Source organism: Cloeon dipterum, chromosome 4, assembly GCF_949628265.1.
Source record: "Cloeon dipterum chromosome 4, ieCloDipt1.1, whole genome shotgun sequence".
Classification (NCBI taxonomy): domain Eukaryota; kingdom Metazoa; phylum Arthropoda; class Insecta; order Ephemeroptera; family Baetidae; genus Cloeon; species Cloeon dipterum.
This window is the reverse complement of record NC_088789.1, coordinates 4,726,718-4,746,820: the sequence shown is the minus strand read 5'-3', so window position 1 is coordinate 4,746,820 and position 20,103 is coordinate 4,726,718.

Genomic DNA, 20,103 nt, shown 5'->3' with positions numbered 1-20,103 from the left:
TCGAAAGTCTAAGAGCAATGTGTATGATTCGGAGAATAATAGAATTAAAAATTAACAATATATTTATCAGGGATTTATAAGGGCATAGTGCTTTTATTTTTGTCATATTATGTATTTTGCATTTCATACAAACTTGGACCAATAAACTTCCATTAACCAAGAAAAACATACACCATGCCTCCAAATATTGTTACGTCAGTTTAAAATGAACTAAATAATGAATTAACTCGCCAAAAATATATGATTTAGTAAAAATACAATTTTTCTCGTCCCTCAGCTTGAATTCGGATCAGATGTGAAGAGCACAAAAAATTAACGCATAGCAGCTATATAGTCGGCGATTGATATCAGTTGGAAGCCGGGCTAAAAATTATTCAAATCAATAGTGGAGCGGCGAGCTCATAAATTCGGGATTCCGGCATCACCGAAAAATGAAACGCACCTCCGGCGAAAAATGAAGATCCGCTCGGCGAGATTGCGTCTCTCGTTCGCTTTTTACGCCTCTGGAATTCAGTCTTTGATACCATCTCACGCGTTCGGCCGCTCGATTAATTACCAATAATAAGCAGCAGGCTTAAAACCACTGATGATATTACACAAACACCTTAGACTCTACAACTGCTGCTCGCGTATGCTGGCACGTATAATGAGTTAAAAATGTGTTTGCCAGTTTAATTTGCAATTAGTAGGCTGCTTTACGCACCTACCGGCCAAAAGATCAATCTTGAAGATGGTAATTATAATTGAACTGCACTCTGTTGATAATTAAATTTGTTATGACCACATATGCGAGGTAAACTGCAATTGCGGCATGGTAAAAATGTTCGTTTCATAAAGTTTTATTGTTTCGACGTGATTACATCATTAAACTGAGGAATGAAAGTAATGCTGGTTGTTGTAAAATGTAATTATAATTTGAATTAGATTGAAATTAACGAGGAAAACTAAAATGCCGTTACAATGTTATCAAATTTTCTTTACTCGCTGTGAAAATGACTTAAAAGGCATCTTAAGCTTGGAATAAAAGAAACGAGTGAATGAGCGTTGGATTAATCCTTCATTTCTGTAAATAGAGATGATTTCTTAATAAATTTCCAATTCAAATTTCTGGTTAATGCGTATACTTAAATTATGACCTATTATTTAAGTGCAGTCTGCCTTTAAAATTTAAATTTCCCTACAGCACAATGGGATCATTAATTATCATTACGTTATATTCCGCGGCTTCCTTTTTTAACCAAGTGTCACATCTAAACGCACAATGCATTGCTCGCACAAAGACGCATTGCTCCATTTTTGCCCAGCTTCTCTGCTCTCCGCGTCTCTGTATTGGTTTGTGATCATAATCGCGTTCCAACAATCGCAAATACTGAACAGATATTCCGCAGACAAATTTTTCCCTCAAAGGTAAATACCGAGATTAATTGTGTGTAAATTTATCGGCATATTTTGTCTGCAGATGCATCGCGTTGGATTAATTTATATACGTTCCGAACTGTAATCTCAGACCAATCTTATCACCAATTAAGGAAATAACTTTCTGCAGGCTGTAAAGTTGGTGCTGCGCGTATACATAAAGTGGCGGCGATAACTTTTCATAACGAGCCAATAAAGTAGAAAACGATTCCAGAGCATCTCATTTTTTACAAATTATCCTCCACTGACAAGCAAGAAACACACACGCGAGCGCCATATATAGAGCAGCAAACTTCCTTTCGCATTTTGCCCATATAGATGAACCGAATGATGTGGTGGTCAGCGGTCAGCGGCAAAAAGGGTCTAAGCACCTCCGTAATTGGTTTTTAAGTGGACCAAAAACGCCAGAAACGCTCGGTCATCCGGGGGGATATTTTTAGCTGCGTGGACGCAACCGCAGTGTGCACAATGCCCTCTTGCATAATCACTCGCAGCCTTATGAAAAAAAAGTTTAGAATGGCTCCTCGGGGGCATTTGGCGAATTGAGAGGCAGGTGTTTGTTGCCGCGCGCGCTGATATGCACACTGCTTTTTGCGTGGCTGCTGCTGTTGCTCTCGATCCTTTGTCCGCGCTGCCACATAATGATTTATCCGCGTGGCGTAATTACAATCGGGCTGATGTACGTGCCAATTGGCAAGCGGCAAGCCTGCGTTTTAATTACTTCAGCACCAGGACCCACCACATTTATTATTTAAACGGTTGGGATTTTCACTTAAAACATATATCATTTTAAAATCAATAAAAGTTCTTTTACACCTTATCATTTCATTCTGAAGACAAAATAATTAATATTTTTAATACGACAAAGGCTTTTCGTTTGTTTTATATATATAATTTGAAACTATCAATTTGATTTCTTGCTAGAAAATATTAAATTGATAAAAATATCAACTCCTCTATGAAGCAGCCAAACTGGAGTATTCAGATGCTCTTCAACCATAAGTATTAATTTTCGCTTTTTGAGAAGACCTAATAAGCTCGGAAAAATTATTTAGGCTATGGTCAATACCAGAAATTCATGAAAATGATGAAAATTAACAAAAGGGCTGAGCGATTTGTAAATTTATATCATTTTGTTAAATTTTAAATCATTTAAATTTACCCAAACCGTTGGTTCTATTGCATGAACTTCGATATTTGCTTTGTATTAGTTGCATATTATGTGACTTTGCATTTTTTTGTATTTGTCTCTTTTGCTTCGATATATTTTGTAATGTTTATTTATTGTATACATGCGCAGATAATTCTATCTCGAATAAGGAATAAATAATAAAAGTAGTATGCGTCTACATTTGACCGTTGGATTAATAATTTATGATGAACAATTTAAATTACAAACCATTTTTATTGTACACTGTCTAAAAACAATAATTTGTGTGTTAGATCTTGCTTAAAACTAGCAAATTGGTGTAAAATGCTGACTAATGAGTTTTAATTTGTTGACCACACTCTTTTCTATCAATAAACTGTAATTTGCAATCTTTAACGTTGAGCTTGATTTCCGATTTCCGTTCAATCCCAATTGTATGCGATAGTTTTACAATTATTCACTCTCCATTGAATCTGGCGAACATTTATTCCGCTCTCATATCTGTAGAAAGAGCATTAGCCCAGCTCAACGTTTACCATTGTTTGTATATTACGAACGTGTCTCTGCCGTTCTTTTATGCTACGGGGCTCACGCGGAAAAAACAGCAGGCGCAACAAAACAAAACAAGCCTCTCAACAATGACTCGTGACTCTTATGTCATTCCATGCTCTCGCTTCTCGGTTGCTTGCCTTAGATCTGTCGCTCGCTAATGACCTCACTGCAACAGTTTGATCTACACTTTTCAGCAACAGCAGGCGTGTTTGTTGCATGCGCTCTGTGCAGCGGGAAAAGGCATTTTTAAGGATTTCACGGTTCGATGGCCAATATTAGCAGTGACGGCGATAAATTGGTCATTAAAATTCTGTCTTGTCAGCCAGGCGGTGCCCGCAGACGACAATCTAGGAAAGCAAGGGCATGATATTGGAATGTGTGGCAATCCAGCGCATTGTACTCGTAAATTGATCAAATTTGCCACAAGTCAGGATTTATTCGAGTGGTAGAAACGCGTCCGGCCGTGAAAATGAAAAGATATCCGAGCTGGAATTCCGAAGGATTTTATTATATATGATATTCAATAAAATTGTCTCGCCAAATTACATGCTCGCTTTCAGCAGATATACGTAAATGCATTCAATTGTGGGAATCAATCGACGTGTGCTGGCTGGCTGACTCTCGACTTTCTTGTTTTTGTTGTTGTAATCTCAAGTACACGCACTCGACATCTAATGTGCCGCCACGGTAACAATGGCGAATTAAAAATCGTGGGAAGTGTCGGAAGAGAGAATTCCGCTTGCTACAAGTGCGAACGAAATGCAGTACAACTTTATTACCACCGTGGAAGTGCTGGCAATCAGGGAAATTAACGTGTTGCGCTCGTTGTTCTGCTCTTGTTGCTGTGAGCCAGCGTGAAGATTTAATTATCGTTCGCAGTTTAAAGCAGAAATTGAGAACTCACGTAGACAATCGTTTAGAGATAAATTACATTCCACATTAATTAGCCAATGAAAAATTGTATTTTTACTTTCGATCTACTTTTCAGGTTCTTCGTAACTAACGAACATTAAATATCGTCAGAGGTGATTAAGACTCTTGGACATTTTCGAATACATTCGACTAGCATGTTCTAATTTTCTCGGACGTCAAGAAAGCAAATTTCTGCACGTAGCCGAATGGGAGGAAGCGTAATTAATTGCTCTGGAGTGGCCAAGCATAATAGCAAAGAAGCCGATGCGAGCGGCTGGCAATTTTTCATCTCTCTGTGGGCAGATAATTAGAGCAAGAGAGGCCGCTCTCGTTTGGGCTAGCCCTGCGAATTTGACATGTGGTTGCCACCAATCTGCAATTGAGTCGCTGCAGGGCTACTTTCGGACCACCTCGACGCCCTGGTGATACTCATAACGGCAGCGTGCGCGCGTAGGAGGCGAAGAGTTGTGCCTCCCGGCCGAATGTCATCTCAGGGAAATATATTACGTTGTTATTCCAAAGAGTCTAATGAAGCGAACGAGACTGTTCTCTTAATGCACGATGTCTGACTTGATCGTGGAATTACGTTGTTAAGCGTAAACGCGGAAGACAAGAATTTGGAAAACATGGGGTGCAACCGGCTAGACTCTCGTGGTGTGCCGGTTGCATAACTAGAAATTCTAACATTTGGAAAACTGCCAAAACCATTGTGGTTCTGGTTCTTTTCAAAAACATTATACAAAAAGTGAGTATTTTGCTATAAATGTAAATTTTTATTCAACTTGACCAACGTGCTTAAAAATCTAAATAAAGATGATAAAGGTAGTACGAAGAAACTTGTGAAATATGAAGTATGCTTGCCATTTCATTCCGATTGCGTTCAAAGTTTAAAATTACGAGAAGCTGAAAATTTCCGATGTCTTAGGCTTGGAATAGACTGCAAAAGAAAACGATTCCGGTTAGTCTCACTGTCTATTAAATCGATTAAATCAAAGAATAACTGAGAATTTGTAAAAATATCAAAGCTAATTTTTAAGTGCATAATAAAGCCAATATTTGTAAGCTTTGAAACCCGTTTTTTAATAGCAAAAACATCACATTTTAAGATAGGTCTCTTCCTTTATTCTCCTTTGTAAATAAAGAGCAAAATATATTCCTCCATTCCCCTATATATGCTGACGTGAGCAGAGCCAGGTATTCCAATTTTTTTAAATAAGATAATTTTCAATGGATATCTAACAAAAATCTAAGGAACATCAGATATTTAAATGAATTTTACTAATCGCTCTGATTCATGTGGATCATTATTGGAATAGGCCAAAAAATAAAATGATAAGAAAATCAATCCGCTAAGTGAGTATTCTTTAAGGGGCACGTCTATTTCTACCCCTCAGGCCTCATTGGTAATATTTGAGCTGCAAATTAAAATTCACGCCACATATTTTAGCAGGAAGCATAGACTGGTCATTAAAACGAGTTTTTTCGTGAATTTTTTCCACATATGGAGTACTATGCTAATGAGACTTGAGGGGTCAGTGCGAGAAAGTACAAGATATTTTTTTCTCTTTAAATTTCACTCTTAGACGCCAATAAAAAAGAGAAAAAAAAGAGAAATTAAATTAAATGCATAGTCCACACACATAGAGTAGGCCATGCATAATTATAATTTTTTCTTAAAATAATATCCTGCCTTTATAAATTACACAAAAACAATTTCTTAATAGTCCTCGATAATTTGTGCGCTCAACTTAAATTTAAATTTAATTATCATCGCAGAGAAACTATTTAACAGTTGATTAGGTCACTTCATTAATCCAGTTTCCTTGTCGTCGCTCCTGATTTGGCGCAGTGTGCTAGTCTATTGTGCTCGGCTGCACACCGCACACCCTCAGTGGCGTCAGTGGCACGAAAGAGTGAATTACGACGTGTAAATAAACATGCCAGTGGAGGCATGGGCGACGATTAATGGTCTGGAGAGCGCTTGCGGGACGACGGCTAGCAAAGTGAATAAAAGAATCTCTCAGCGCGGCTCTAGCCTAATTCAGAGCGCTCGCGCTAATAATCGCAGACTCCACACACGTATTGATCGGATCGATGATAAACTGATTAATGTGCTAGAAAGTATATTATGTGGCGGTTAGAAAGCCTGCTAATTGGCGAGACAAATTTTAAAGCGAACAAACAGGAAATTGCGCTTGAGGTGAGCTCAGCGCAAAAAGCTGCCTTAGAGCTAGGTGCGATTTGAAATTACTTAAACGCTCTCGTTACGCAAGGCGTGTTGTGTATGCTTATCGCAGTCGTTAATACCGGTGAGAGGGGTGGAATTGCGCGGTGTCCCCTCGTTAAAAATAATTGGCAGAGTATGAAAATCGGCGTATTGGTGTTCGCAGCACCAAAACAGGAGAAGAGGACCTTGGCCTCTTGCTCCGAATTGAGACATGAGAGGCTGTGATTATTTCCCTGCTCGCGTCATGACCATAAACCCACAAACAAAACGGGCTGCTCTTTAATTTGCGTGCATACTCTCAGTGTAATAATTGCTTCACGCTCAAATGCGTGATTATCGCGTCGGCTTTCGAGTGAAACGCGCGGGCACCGCCATAATTCAAAGCTCGCCCCACAAGAATTAATATTCCGCGGGGAAAAAAGCGGCGAGCTGGGCCTGGCCGCTGCAACCTGGCATAAAGATGCACTAAATCACGCGGAGAAATGTGAAACAAGAAACAATGCGCGCCGCTACAAACTGGGTGGCTTCATTCTGGTTGGTGGATCTGAAGTCATCCATTGCTTGTCAAAGATCAAACAATACAAAATAACTCTCTTACCATACATGCCAAAAAAGAGATGCAATCTATAAGAAACGAATAAAAAACTCAAAATATAGAATGCTTTATTTGTCTTAAAATATTTTTACTTAAAATCCGGCTTAACCTTTTGCTTCAAACCAAATTTTTGTTAATTTACAGATGAAATTGAAGCTCGTGCATGACAAGAAAAGCATAGGCTTTTTTATTTCAAGTAAACTTCTCCAAACCTTTTCAAATCTCGTTAATCGTGAAATGTAAAGTCGATTTGAACAAGGCTGTGAGCAATTATATTGAAAAACATGAGTGTTTCGTTTCGTCATTTGATAGAATTTGTGCTCTGCTCAAGGAAAAACCTACAACAAAATCCAAGCACAGTTTAGAAACTGCTTCAAAATCTATAGCTGCTTTAAATTTATACCCTTGAATGCTTTCTCTGGTGATTAACCAGTCAAGTGAGTTCCGCAATAAAGCATCAAATTATTTATTCAGCTGTAAAATTGACCAACGCAAAAAACCGCAAATTCAGTCACTGGTTCGCGTTGGATGGAGTTTAAAGTACTCGGCTCGGGCCTACTTCCGCAGCGTCAGTTGAAAAATCGAGAGCTGGAGGAGCGAGCGAGAGATAAAAAGAGCAGTGGCCGCCCTGCCGGCCGGCCGCCCAGTCGCCCGCCGACATGCAGATTTGTGCCCCAGGTGCCTGGCACCAGTAATAAAATCCGCACAACATGCATCACTCGAGCAGGCTCATAATGAGACGAGTTTGCGTGGCGAATCGCTCTCCGAGCCGCGCGCCACATGAACAATAAGATCGCATCGCGCGATTTTAGGTCCGATTCGCGCATGCAAATGAGCCCCAGCTGGTGACAGCCTATTAAATTTCGGCCAGACCGAGATTTATGGCCCGCCCTGCCGATTAAAATATCTGAAACTAAAAACTCAAGACGTCCGTCCGGTGTTGAAAACCGAAAGTTGTTATTAATGGTTTCGGCTTTGCTGGCGCGAGAATGAATTCGTTATTCTCACTCCTCAGCACGCGCCAGCAGTGACATCTCCATCACAGGCATGCAGTGTGAATGTGTCATTACTTTTGTATCAACTCTTGGCATCTTGCAAAACACGTGTTGTGCTCATAATTCATGCAAATTTGTGTATGCTCTCCATTTTTCTTGCTGAGAATCATCAAGATAGGATGAAACTGTACTGAGTTTCTCTTTTTCTTTGTTAGCAATACTCTTCAAGTGATAAATTGTACCTCTTTTGAAAAAATTAAGCTCATTTTACGCAAATAGATATAATGTCTCTATAATTGAGTCGACGCCACTTAAATTATTTAAGAGTAGACTTAAATTACCTAAATTAGCTAGTCTAATACTTTTTCATCACGAGACAGGAAAAATTGAGGGATGGTGAAACCTTTTTTTCCTGGAACCTATCGTCAATGCAAATGTTCCGAGTCTATATATGTGGAAGTAAATAAAAATCAGGCAGCCTTTTCACGAGTAAAGTGTTCGCAGCGTGAAAGGCCTATTAAAATTTCGGCACTTCGTAAATAATTGGCCTCTCGTTGTCACTGCGGATAATTGCGTCCATCAGTTAGCGCACACAATTTAGCGACAGAGACACGTACCAAGCGGCAAGAAAGTACCAGATTTGCTGCGCGATCCGCGGCCGAGTGGCAGCCATAAATCAAGTGTCCGTTTTATTGCAGAAGGACCTCTCTCGTAATTATTTTTATGACAGTCGGTGGCACAGTGCGTTGAATAATTGATGGCACTAAATAATCGCAGATGCATCACAAAGTGCATGTTCTCCTCTGCACTTGAGCCGCGATAATTCATCATTTTACGACGTCGTAAAATTAAAAATCGCCCTCGCTGCTCCTCCGCGCACATACATCAACTGATTCATGGGCTCACCTGCCGCAGCATTTCCATCAGCGGCGACCTGCCTCAATGTAGCTGCATGCAGACCGCGAAGACGCTCCCCTGGTACTTTTTTCTCCTCTCTCTTGCCGCGTCTAATTGACAGAGCTATAAATACTTTCTCCTTGCGCTAGTGCATTCATTAGCACGGCAATTAATTTATGGAAAACGACCGCCAACTGACCTGCCCCACGCGGTGATGAGCTCGCAAAGGTCATTACCGGATGGCGGCAAAGGTTACTGAAGGTCGAGTGGTCTGCTCTCGTCGTGTGTGCCACACGAAGTTTCTAACCACTGATGCGATAATTGATCAGAAAAACGTGAGCGATTTGCGCATTCCCAGCGCTGAGGAGCATCTGGTCACGTAATCTCCGTGATTGTTTGCAGATCATGATTATAGTGTATGCACCACTGATGAGGATGTTAAGAAATGTATTGTTTTTAATCTGGTTCAGACTGCATTTTTGTCGGGAATAAATGCAATACAAATTTTCAGTCTAGCTAATAATGTTTTTTACACTGGATTTTGTTTTGTAATTTAGAGGGTACGTTTATTTCGGTATCTCAAATCCCGAGTAGAAGTAAATTATCCTTCTGCAATGCTCTCAGGAAATTTTCTTCAGTTATATCAAATAAGATTCAGTTTTTGATTCATTAAATTCTTAGACCACAAGAAAATGCGACTAATCGTCGATTAAAAGCTAGTTTTTCCCACTGGTTGAACCTGTTCTTTTTATGATAAAACATGAGAATGGGTATAGAAACCATTCAATTTAAATTACATTGGATTTACATAAATCGTCTCAAAAGTCAAATTTTAGTCAAAAGAAAAAGATTTAAAAGTCCAACTCTTGAAAAGATTTCACATCAAGTGTTTTACTTTCCATTATCCCATTAATTTGTTCCTGGTATGCTTCATTTTCAGAATAGATAAAATGCTTTGTAGCCTCATTAAATTTTAGGTTAAATCAAATGCATTATCTTAATCAAACTTTGAAGCTCTGCTTTGATGTTTATCAAGTCTGCTCCCGTCTCTTAGAGTATATATAGAAATTCGACTTCAAGTGCTTGTGAGTGAGTCATGACAAGACGTCAATTTCTAGTAGCAAACAATTATCGGGCATGCACGCAACAAATGAAGCAATCAGCATTCGAAAACACTAGATGCTGCCTCAGAGACCGGTTATTACCCGCGTCCCGCAAAAATCAGGAATCGCATACAGTGTGGTGGTTATCGCAAGAACACACCGCGCACCACTTCCCATATTGCGGCAGAAAATCGCACACTCGGCGAGCACGTAGACTGCAGCGCGCGGCAATCATCTCAGCATCTCTTAATTCCCAAGGCACGCCCAATAAATCATTTTTGCCGCTCGCAATTGATAAAAATTACTCAGCGCGTTGTGTAAGAAATGTGTTCCAATCAATAACAATTCATACGGCCGGCGATGATTGATGTCTTCTCGGTCAGCAGAGAGAAACGGTCGCTCGCTCAAACACAGAGCAAAGAATTAAACGAATTGGAGCGGCCGCAAGTCTCATTACGCTGCTCATTGTGCCGCGTGCGGCTAAAACAGCAGACTGACTATCTGCCAAGAGTATTTATGACACGCTGCTTATTGTGAGTAATTTTCAATCAGCTCGAATTAATTAGGGCCGCGCTGAGCGAGAGGCCAGCCTCGCGGATAAATCACTCCGAACATGCACATACGGCGAGCATTATCGCGCGCCAACGACGCGCGCGCTATTGTGCAATGACACATTTCGCTCTGGACACGATGAGTAATAACGCTCGGCTCGGTGCTTGCATGTCTCAAAGGTTGATAAGCGCACTCCGCCTGTGGAATTCCGAGGTGCGGAATGAATTTCTGTTACACTTTTCAAGTGCGGTAATTTGTTGCCTATCACTTGCGATAAAACTGTAATAGAATAGCCCGAGGAATTTTATTAATCGTAATAGCCATTAATATTACTGTTCAGCTTATGTTATTAAGAAATCTTAAAATTTCTAATGTTATGCGAGGCAATACGTCAGAGCTCCAACAAATAATTTGGGTAATTCAATTAAATTCACTTCAGTATTTTTCCAAGAACAATTTATCTCTTTTAAAATATGTATTCCTTCCCAACTCAACACCATATAATTAAAGATATTTTTCTAGGGCAATTATAGGATTTTTAGATAGTAAATTAGTTATTCCTGAGGCAAAATCAATTTTCTCATTTAAAAACATCTCCATTTTAAAAGAAAGTCCCTAAATTCGCTCTTTGGTTAGCATTTGCCAACATGCCAGATTGAACAGTCGACGAGCATTTTTTAAAACCTCTGCTCAGCACATCCCGGGTCCCAAAAACACCACCGACCGGATAACACTGGGCCGGAGTGGCTGCAGAGGAGCTTGGGTCCAACGGGGCCATCTTTTCGCCTCCCTGCACCGATGTCTTTCATTGAAATGCCAGACATTATTTGTACCTAAAGTCGCTGGGAAACCAGCAAATGGCGAGTCAGTGCCTGTATGCGTGGAGCTATTTGAGCATTTTGAGTCACTTAACTAACCATATTAGGCCATCTCTGACATTGGGCAGCCAATATTAGATCCTCGAAATGCTCCAATATCTCCCATTACATTGACACTGTGTAGAAAGCCTAAACAATTCGAGCCAGCGTGGTTTGGTGCAACCGATCCTTCGTTTTTTTCAAGTTTTAAGTTGTGAGAGGTTTCTCGAAAATGGAGCATATTTTTTAGGTAACACATTCTCAAAAGTGTTTTCGAGGTAACTCACAGCGATCAGTCATTAAAAATTGTTCTGATAGCAGCGCTGCAGCTTTTCTTCAATGCGAACGTTTCATTCACATCATATGGATGATCAAGCGAGAGTAAAGCCTCGTTTAAATGCAAATTGGAGATCAATTTCCCTCCATTGATCGGTGCATAATGTAGAAAAATTAATGACATGCCAGAGTGGGATCATTTTTTAATGACAGTCTCGGCGTTCATGCGCTCAGGCCCACCGTGCCGACTTCGCAACCACTGCAAGTACGAACACATTAACAAGCTGAGAGTGGAGAGCCAGAAATATAAGTGACCTGCGAGTTATGTTCGATTTTGACAGCCATACACACTGCGTGCCCCTGCCCGCCATAACCATAAGGCATGCATAATAGCAGTGGCTGTCAATTAAAAGAAATAAATTCCGAGCATTGCCCGATGGCCGCGAATAAACAACAACTTGTGTATTGCCGCTGCCTTTTAATTTTTTTATTTGTCCGCTCGGTTTCAATACTCTCAATGCAGCGCAATCATCATTACTCCTCGTCTCGCACTTGTGTGTGTGGCGCGAGTGTGCTTTTAGTACTGCTGAGAGCAAATAATAAATAAGAGGTGTAAAAATTGAATGCTTTTCTGCCGCACGTCCGGCTTTTTAAGGTTGCGATTTATGGCATTCCATTCGGTTTGTTTTCCAATTCTGTCCTTCCATGCAGCACCGTTTCCATCTATAGGCAAAAGAAATCGACGAGCCTTTGGAAATCACGTTTTTAACAGACAATAAAAAAGTGTGAGCAATAAAATTTTATTAGTTTTGTCACGAAAACAACAAGACAGAGCATACCTAAGAAAATAATTTCGCGCTACTTTGTTAGCATTTGAGAGTGCAAAATAAACGTAAGCAAAGCACCTTGCAAAATGAATAATGGCAATTTTGATTTATTATTCCGTTTAGGAGTTTTCCTAGGTGGCTTAATTATTTAAGCACCGTGGCCGACTGGCAAGTGTGTGCTGCTTCATTATGTATGCATAGAGTGGTCTGCGATCTGCGAAGATACCAGTTTGTATGAATATTTGTTTGGACTAAACACACACGGCAACCACGTCTCGTTCTCGGTGATTACTAATATTTATATTTGCATTTGACACAAACAAGAAGTTGGTTTTGCCCTGGGCGCATTTGGACGCTCGTTATACAAAGCTCAAAATATTGAGGAGAAATCGTTATTTACGTCGTCAATAGCTATTAAAAGTGGGTAGCCATTTACATGCAGAATGCGAAGTGTGAATTATAGAGATGACCTGTTAATGAAACTATAAATTCAGACACATCACCATGATAGAATATTTCGTGAGGCCCAAAAAGCGATACACTCCCGCTTTCGTCGATGAATTTGCTCACTATAGATAACAGCTCAGTTCAGAATTAAAACGTTTCACGGCATAATATAATTTGACTCTTGAAACCAACCGGAAATTTTGTATTTATTCATTAAAGTACGAGTCCCTTACTTGCCTTTTTGTACAGGTAAGAATTTACAAAATATAGATGATTCCTTGTTAATTTAAACGGTCTATTGACAAAATTAACACTGCCAAAACTATCTCCTACAATCTTCGCCATCTTCAAACCGACATCTGGCTGTAAACACTTGAAACCTCTTGCAACAAATAATGGAGACGGGAAAGTGTGTGGTTTGCAATAATAGAACCTATGGAGTAAAATATGTTACAATATTTCATTTAGAAATATATGTTAACAATAATGGCAATACTCAAGTAACAAGCTCTATTATAATATATATTTCTAGTGTGTGTAATAAGTCAAAGAGCACTTCGAATTAGCATATATGCGCAGACTTCCTTTATATGCAAATCCGGCGTTGCAGCTATAAATCTGTAGCGCTAGACACCTCGACCATCAATTAGCAGGCACACATAGGGCGACGGGGTAATTGCACTTCTGCGCAAACAAGCGTAGGTGCTGCACGTTAGTTTATTGCACCGGCCAGGTAATTTATGGTGCCCCCGGCTGCGAAATGAAGCGAGCACATCACTGGCAATGCATCTCGGCGAGGGTGTAGCGGCGAATGCACTCGGTGTAAATAGTAATACGCGAAACGCAAACTCGCTCAGGTGATTAGATCGCGACACGGCTCGGTGTCAGTGTAAATTTGATTCCGCCGTAATGAACCATGAATATGCATGTTCGTCTTGTGTACTCGTCGCTCATTATTTTGCCGGACGGAGTATTGAGACATAATTCTTAGGGTGTCCGATTCGCGCGTATGGGCGCGGACGTTAATTAACTTGCAGACGGCTTGATTGCAGCAGCTCGGTGCCGAACGCAGGCCTGGCCCGTCTCTTTATTACATAAAACCATATATTCAAAATGAACACGTCTGCGGTCGAGTGAAACATTCAAAGCGCCAGAAGCAGGCAAACCCGACTTGATAGAATCTCTGCTTTGTTGTGATCTCCCAGCAGATGAGGCAATTCTGTTTCAATTACTCGACTGTATCATTGAAAAAAATATGTGAACAATGTGTGTGTGTTCGCAGTCTAATCTCTTTTATTGGCCTTTAATAGCCTTGCTGGCCGCAATCGCCTCGCAATATATTATTGGCTGTGGAGATAAGCCCAGAAGGTGCACCACTCTCCACTTCTCACGCGTGCTTACATAAAAGCATGTGTGGCAATTTGCCTGAAAAATTATGGGACACTCATTACGCCAAAAGTGGAGTGCCAATTGCTATTTTAGTTTTTCGCATAAATTGGATAGAAATAGACGTGCGTGTGCTGCGAGTAACCAGTTTTCTACCTGCTCTGATCGTCGTAGAGAAACCTGAGCTATCGAATAAATCCTGCAAAACTATGCTAAAAAGGATTTTCTTTACTTTACATTTTATTTTTAGATTCGCAGAAAAGCACGCCAGTCGTAGGTTGAATATAGTTCAAATGACCCATTAGAAAGTGTGACAATCATACAAGTCGATCAGACCAAGTTATAAATAATCGCCACAGGTGTGTGCAAATCTCGGATCTTTGCCGGCCGGAAGGAGTTGAGAGTTTATAAACCGCCAACAGAAAAGCAAAACATCTCATTTCTTGAAAACTTCAGCCTTAAAAATGAACTGCAGCATCTGTTATTGGCTATTTGTTTTTTTAAGTGTAGCTAAAGCAATAAACAATCAGACATTGAGGCCTCAAGATGATATTTATCCCAATGAAATAAACGAGTCAGCGTGATCGCCGACGGAGTGGAACACGAATCATGACAATCAACCGAAAACGCGGAGACCTCCAAATCCAGGCCTTTTTATTATATCTTTTCATTTAAATCGAGAGTGTTATATTGTTAAGTGAGCAAAATTGTATGGAATGCAGATCCAGATCCATGCAGCCGCTCTCTTTCTCTGATTATAAACCGAAGCCTTGATTGCGCGACTTAATCCCGCAGCAGGTGTGTCAAGGTGACCGATTTAGTTGGATTTTGAAAACCAAATTCCTGCTTTTTGCAATTCGCTGATGCAGGGAGGCTCCTTACACAAAATAACAGCGCTGCACCTTTGAGCCATCTTAAATCTGTTCCACTAAAAACATCAACTGCCCAATGCATTTTTCGTTTTAGTTGGATATTTTCGAACAAGACATAACATGGAAAGTAGCAAACCTAAACAGCCTTAAATCTAATTAGCTCGTTGCAGTTGAAACCGAGCGATGTCGCCTTGACGAGTTGAGATTATTAATTCTTTTGTAATAGATTCGAGACACCGAATTTCATTGGATTTGTGGTGCTATAAAATCCAGCATCACGAAAATATAATTAATTTCTTCCAACGGACATTGACTTCTTAAAAAGCAAATGTTGAAACTCTCGATTGATTGGCACTAATTTGTGAGATTGTAAATTATATGCGGATGAATGTCGCAACAGCCACTTCACTAATTACGATTGTCATAAAAGGGTATGATTGGGCTGGAAATCAATCGCATGATTAAGCCTACATTTAAAAATCATATTTCCCACTTTATAGCTAGTTTTACGTAACTGCAGTCGGCGATTGTAGCGAAATTTTGTGCTTCCCTCTCCTTGTTAAACTGTTTCGGAAGTATTTTTAACTCACGTGTGGAACAACATGATTAATACAACTCAACAACCGAGAAAACTGGAGAAATAAAAATACATCGCAGCGGGTGATCTAGTTTTGTGACGTACTAAATATAGCGCTAAGAATAGAGTGGTTTTTAAGAGGTTTAATTTAGAATAAGTTTCTCTTTCCTAACGAGCTCAATGTCGTTGGTGAAAGATAATCGCGTGTTGGGAATATTTACACTTCATCATTCGGCGCGCTATAGGCAAATTTGACAATCTGTGCTTGGAGAATCATTTTTTTTAGCTTAAATTAGTGTTTTGGGGGAAAAGAGGTTGAAATGATGAAGACCAATAGATTCAAATGAATAATTTGGTTGATGGAATGGTTTACAGGTTGATATCCAATCGGACTCTAATCAAGCACCAAAACTGAAATTGTAATTCAAAATTAAGTGACAAATTCTTTTGCTTAAATTGACGGTTGGATTGGGTTCTGCACTATTAAACGACCCACGTCAGCACCGAGTGGCTAACGGGCGAAAACTGAATTCTGATTTTTTTTAATAATCTTTCTGCTGTTAAAAAATAATGCAAAATTGCAATCAAACCACCGAAAATTATTGCTGGCTCACAACAAAGGGCAGGATCACGCTCCTGTACCGCTACAGCATATATCACCCTGGAATACATTATAAGATTTTGCTTGTAAATAATAAAATGCAAAGCTTTGATATAATTTCTTAAAAAATAAAACAAAATGGTTATACTTAGATAAAAACATTTTTCATTTCTATTTTAATTTGAAGTCGCTTCCTTAATATTTTTGTAGCTCTAATATAGTTTAATGAATTTCACATTTTGCTGGTCGTTTTTGATTACGACATAAATTCAGCGAGTTTCCTCTCCCCAAACTATTTCCAATATTTTGGTAAATATTAAATTTACTATTTAAAAAACTAACTCCCTGTTTAGATTTTTTCTATTCATTAACTGAGTCTAAAATAACAATTATGAATAATTTGAATTTCTAACGTTTGTGAAAGAATTGTAAAAGAATTTGTTAAATTGTAACCCTTCATCACGTCTATATTTAAGAGCACAGCTTGCGTAGAACAAATATGCCTGAAACATATGCAATCTGGTGAGCTCAACCGCAACGCTTGTGGCATAGCCGGAAATATCAGCAGGCGCGTCATTAAACATTAGATTAATAGACAACTTGAACTCCCCACATCCAAAATAGATAAACTAAAAATACAATATATAAATACAAGAATATAACAAAGGCTCTGTCTGCGCGGAAGTCTTTGCCTTAGATTGTCACGAAAACGTAAACAAAACAGATTCGAAATTATAATGACTTTTAGCTTGCAAATCTGCGTTGAACCTAACACTTTAAGACAAACAATAATACAGAATCAGTCATATTTTAACGAATTATTACAAAAGCAATAAGTCTAATATTAATTTTATTTTAATTTCAGTGGTAACCCTATTTTGAGGAATTCAGCTGTTCAAGGCCACAATTAGAGCTTTGCATGGGCACCATTCTGAAAAGCCAGTGGCGCCAGAAGCCCGGCTAAAAGCTGACTGATTGATGGCGTTGCGCGAGGCAAGAAGAATTCGTCATCATTAGCCGCGAATTCGCTGATGAAACAAAGGCGTCAATTGTAAGCGCGTGTATACCACCAGAGCTTTGCGTGGCGCGGGGCGGGATAGAGAGGGATTAGGGCGCGAGAGGGGTGGTCAGTCGAAAACAGCAGTAGTGCCTGATAGAAAACGACTATCAAACCTCGACACGCAAGCGCATCGCCGGCTATTTTCACCAACGACGGCCCTGGCCTGGCTTGAGATCAGCTCCTCTTTGTCTAGCCCTTTGTTTTAGTTCATCTCATCCCCTTACACGCGCTGACCCCGGTGTTAATTGTTCAATCCAACTTGTTTCTCTGATTACAAACGCTTACAAACAGCTGGTAATTCTTTGGCAACAATTACTTGCTTTTGTCAAGTTCTTTTTTAGCTGGGTCTTTGATTTATTAGCATACGTAGTGATCTCTGATTTGGTCTGTGCATCATCGCTCAATTTCGTTTTGAAATATTTTCTTTTGTGAACGACAGTTGAATTCAAAAATTTCAAATAAATTACGCTAAATTAAGTTGGATTATAGAAAATATTGTTAAAAGAATTAGAATGGTGTCTCGTTTTCAATTTCATGTTAAGAATGCCCTACTTCCAAGACTTTTAATATGAATTAAAAATACAAATTCACTAAATTACTATTATTCTCTACACTGATCTTAATTAGGATGGTGACTATCAGTGAATTTTCTAGAATAAAAGTTTAATCCCACATTTCTGTACTGTTCAGCTTGTTGTTTCTCATCAGCCCAAACGGAAAGAACCCCGTCACTCCCCCTCCCAATCTTTACTATCCTATCTGTGACTGTACCCTAACTCATAAAAATTCACAAGACTAAAATTTATTTTTATTGCAAATAAAATTCCCCAAAAACACTTTTGTAATATGATAAAAAAATATTCCGGCTTCAAGACATTACGTACTCAAAACGAGTGAGTTTAATTCAATTCGGTTTATTTTTCCAAAAAAAGTCAAATATAAAAATATAACATTAAACATATTATATGAGGGCAGAAAAATTAAAACGACTAGAAAAGGATCAACTTTTACTACAAATTAATCTGAATTCATCGACTCGCATTATTAAAATTAACTCTATTATGCTTTCTAATTTAAATTGACGTATCATTTTGTTAAATTTACTAAATAATTTTGATAACCTGTTTCTTGAAAATGTCTTAGAAGATACATAATAACAAACAAATAATGACTTTAAATAATGGAGTGCTTTTTTCCAGCAGGATATATAAGCATCACACTGCTAATGGTTTCATCTTTGGTGCAGCATGAAAAATTGCAAATTTGATTAATGATCTTGCTCAAATAAGCTGTCCATTATGTCAGCCGGCGAAAGTGCAAACAATAAAGCTTCCAATGTGCGCTTGCTCATAAACTGACAGTGAGAGATGAAGACAATTAAATAAATAAAATGCAGCACATCTAAAGAAGACAAGGATGCCTTGGCCAGACACCAAACACACATTATTTTTTTGCCTCGCTCTCCAGCCGCCGTTATCAAGAAGCTGTTTAAAAATTAATTCTCGACGCCGACGACAAGTTGCAAGCATATATGAACAATATTTCTCAGCGGCGCAGACAGCACCTGTCATTCGCTGCACCACGTGACTGACAAGCTGTTCTCTTTGACAGGCGGCGAGCTTTGGTCGTTTGTCATGCGACACCCCTTTCCCACTTCCCGCGGACGTCTTAAGCATTTCTCGCGCTCTGCCGCCTTTACTCATTCTGAAATTTCAATCGGAAAACGTTTTAATCGCATTAAAATTCAAATTGAATCTGTCGGATTAGAAAGGAATGTTAATATAATTTTACTGAGTATTAAAATGCCTCAACTTGAACAATCTTATGAATTGTTGTGTTTTGAAAAACATCACTTTTATGAAACACAGCCTTAAGCATTTGTAATTAAAATAATAAATTAAATTCACAGTTAGTAGTTTTGGTAGACAAATAAATAGACTAAGTTGTTGCAATATGCACGTGAGTAGGAAGATTCAGCCTTTTAACGATCAAAATAAATTAGAGTTTCGCTATATTTAAGGCACGTGTGCTTCTTAACTGAGAGTGTGGGCAGGCACTTTGTTCGCTTATTTTACAGCCAGTTGGACCGCAGAGCACAAACAATGGGGAAATCACGTGTATTCATTTCGATTGCCAAAAACAATTAAGGGTTGTGGTGGCTGGGTTTCGTCGCAGCGTGCCTTTTTACGTTAACTAATTCAGCAAACGTGTGTGAAAAGCAGCTAGAATCTTGCTGTAACCATGACTCCGGTTGATCAGACAACTCCATTTAGCTACTTCTTGACGAAATATTTTCGAGTCCGCTGCAGGTTATCAGATTTGACAAAAATAGAAGATCCCCATACGTCACTTGTACATATAACCTTGGCTTTAACTTTACAAACATGTAGTTTGATATATTATCAACCTTAGTTTCTATACATTAATAAAAACACAAATTTAGATTATGCTAAACGTCATGTTAAATCATTTTGCAATATATTTGATTTTATGAAGATTTCAATAGCCTCACTGGAAATAATTTATTTTCTAATTAATTGTTTTGATTATTTTTTATTTTCCAGTAATTACAGCAATCTAAAATTACGGATATTGTGCTGATACATTAAAAATTATTATAAATTACCAAATCGTGATTAAAATTCTATACAAATAGGATTTGACATTGAATCTATTGCATTATATATAATTAAACATATGGCACTTTCATTATTAAACAATTTCACTCATGCTCCACTATCATAGAGAAGGATGTTTCATAAATGAAAAAGAATGATTTAGTGCAAATCGGTGTAACCGCA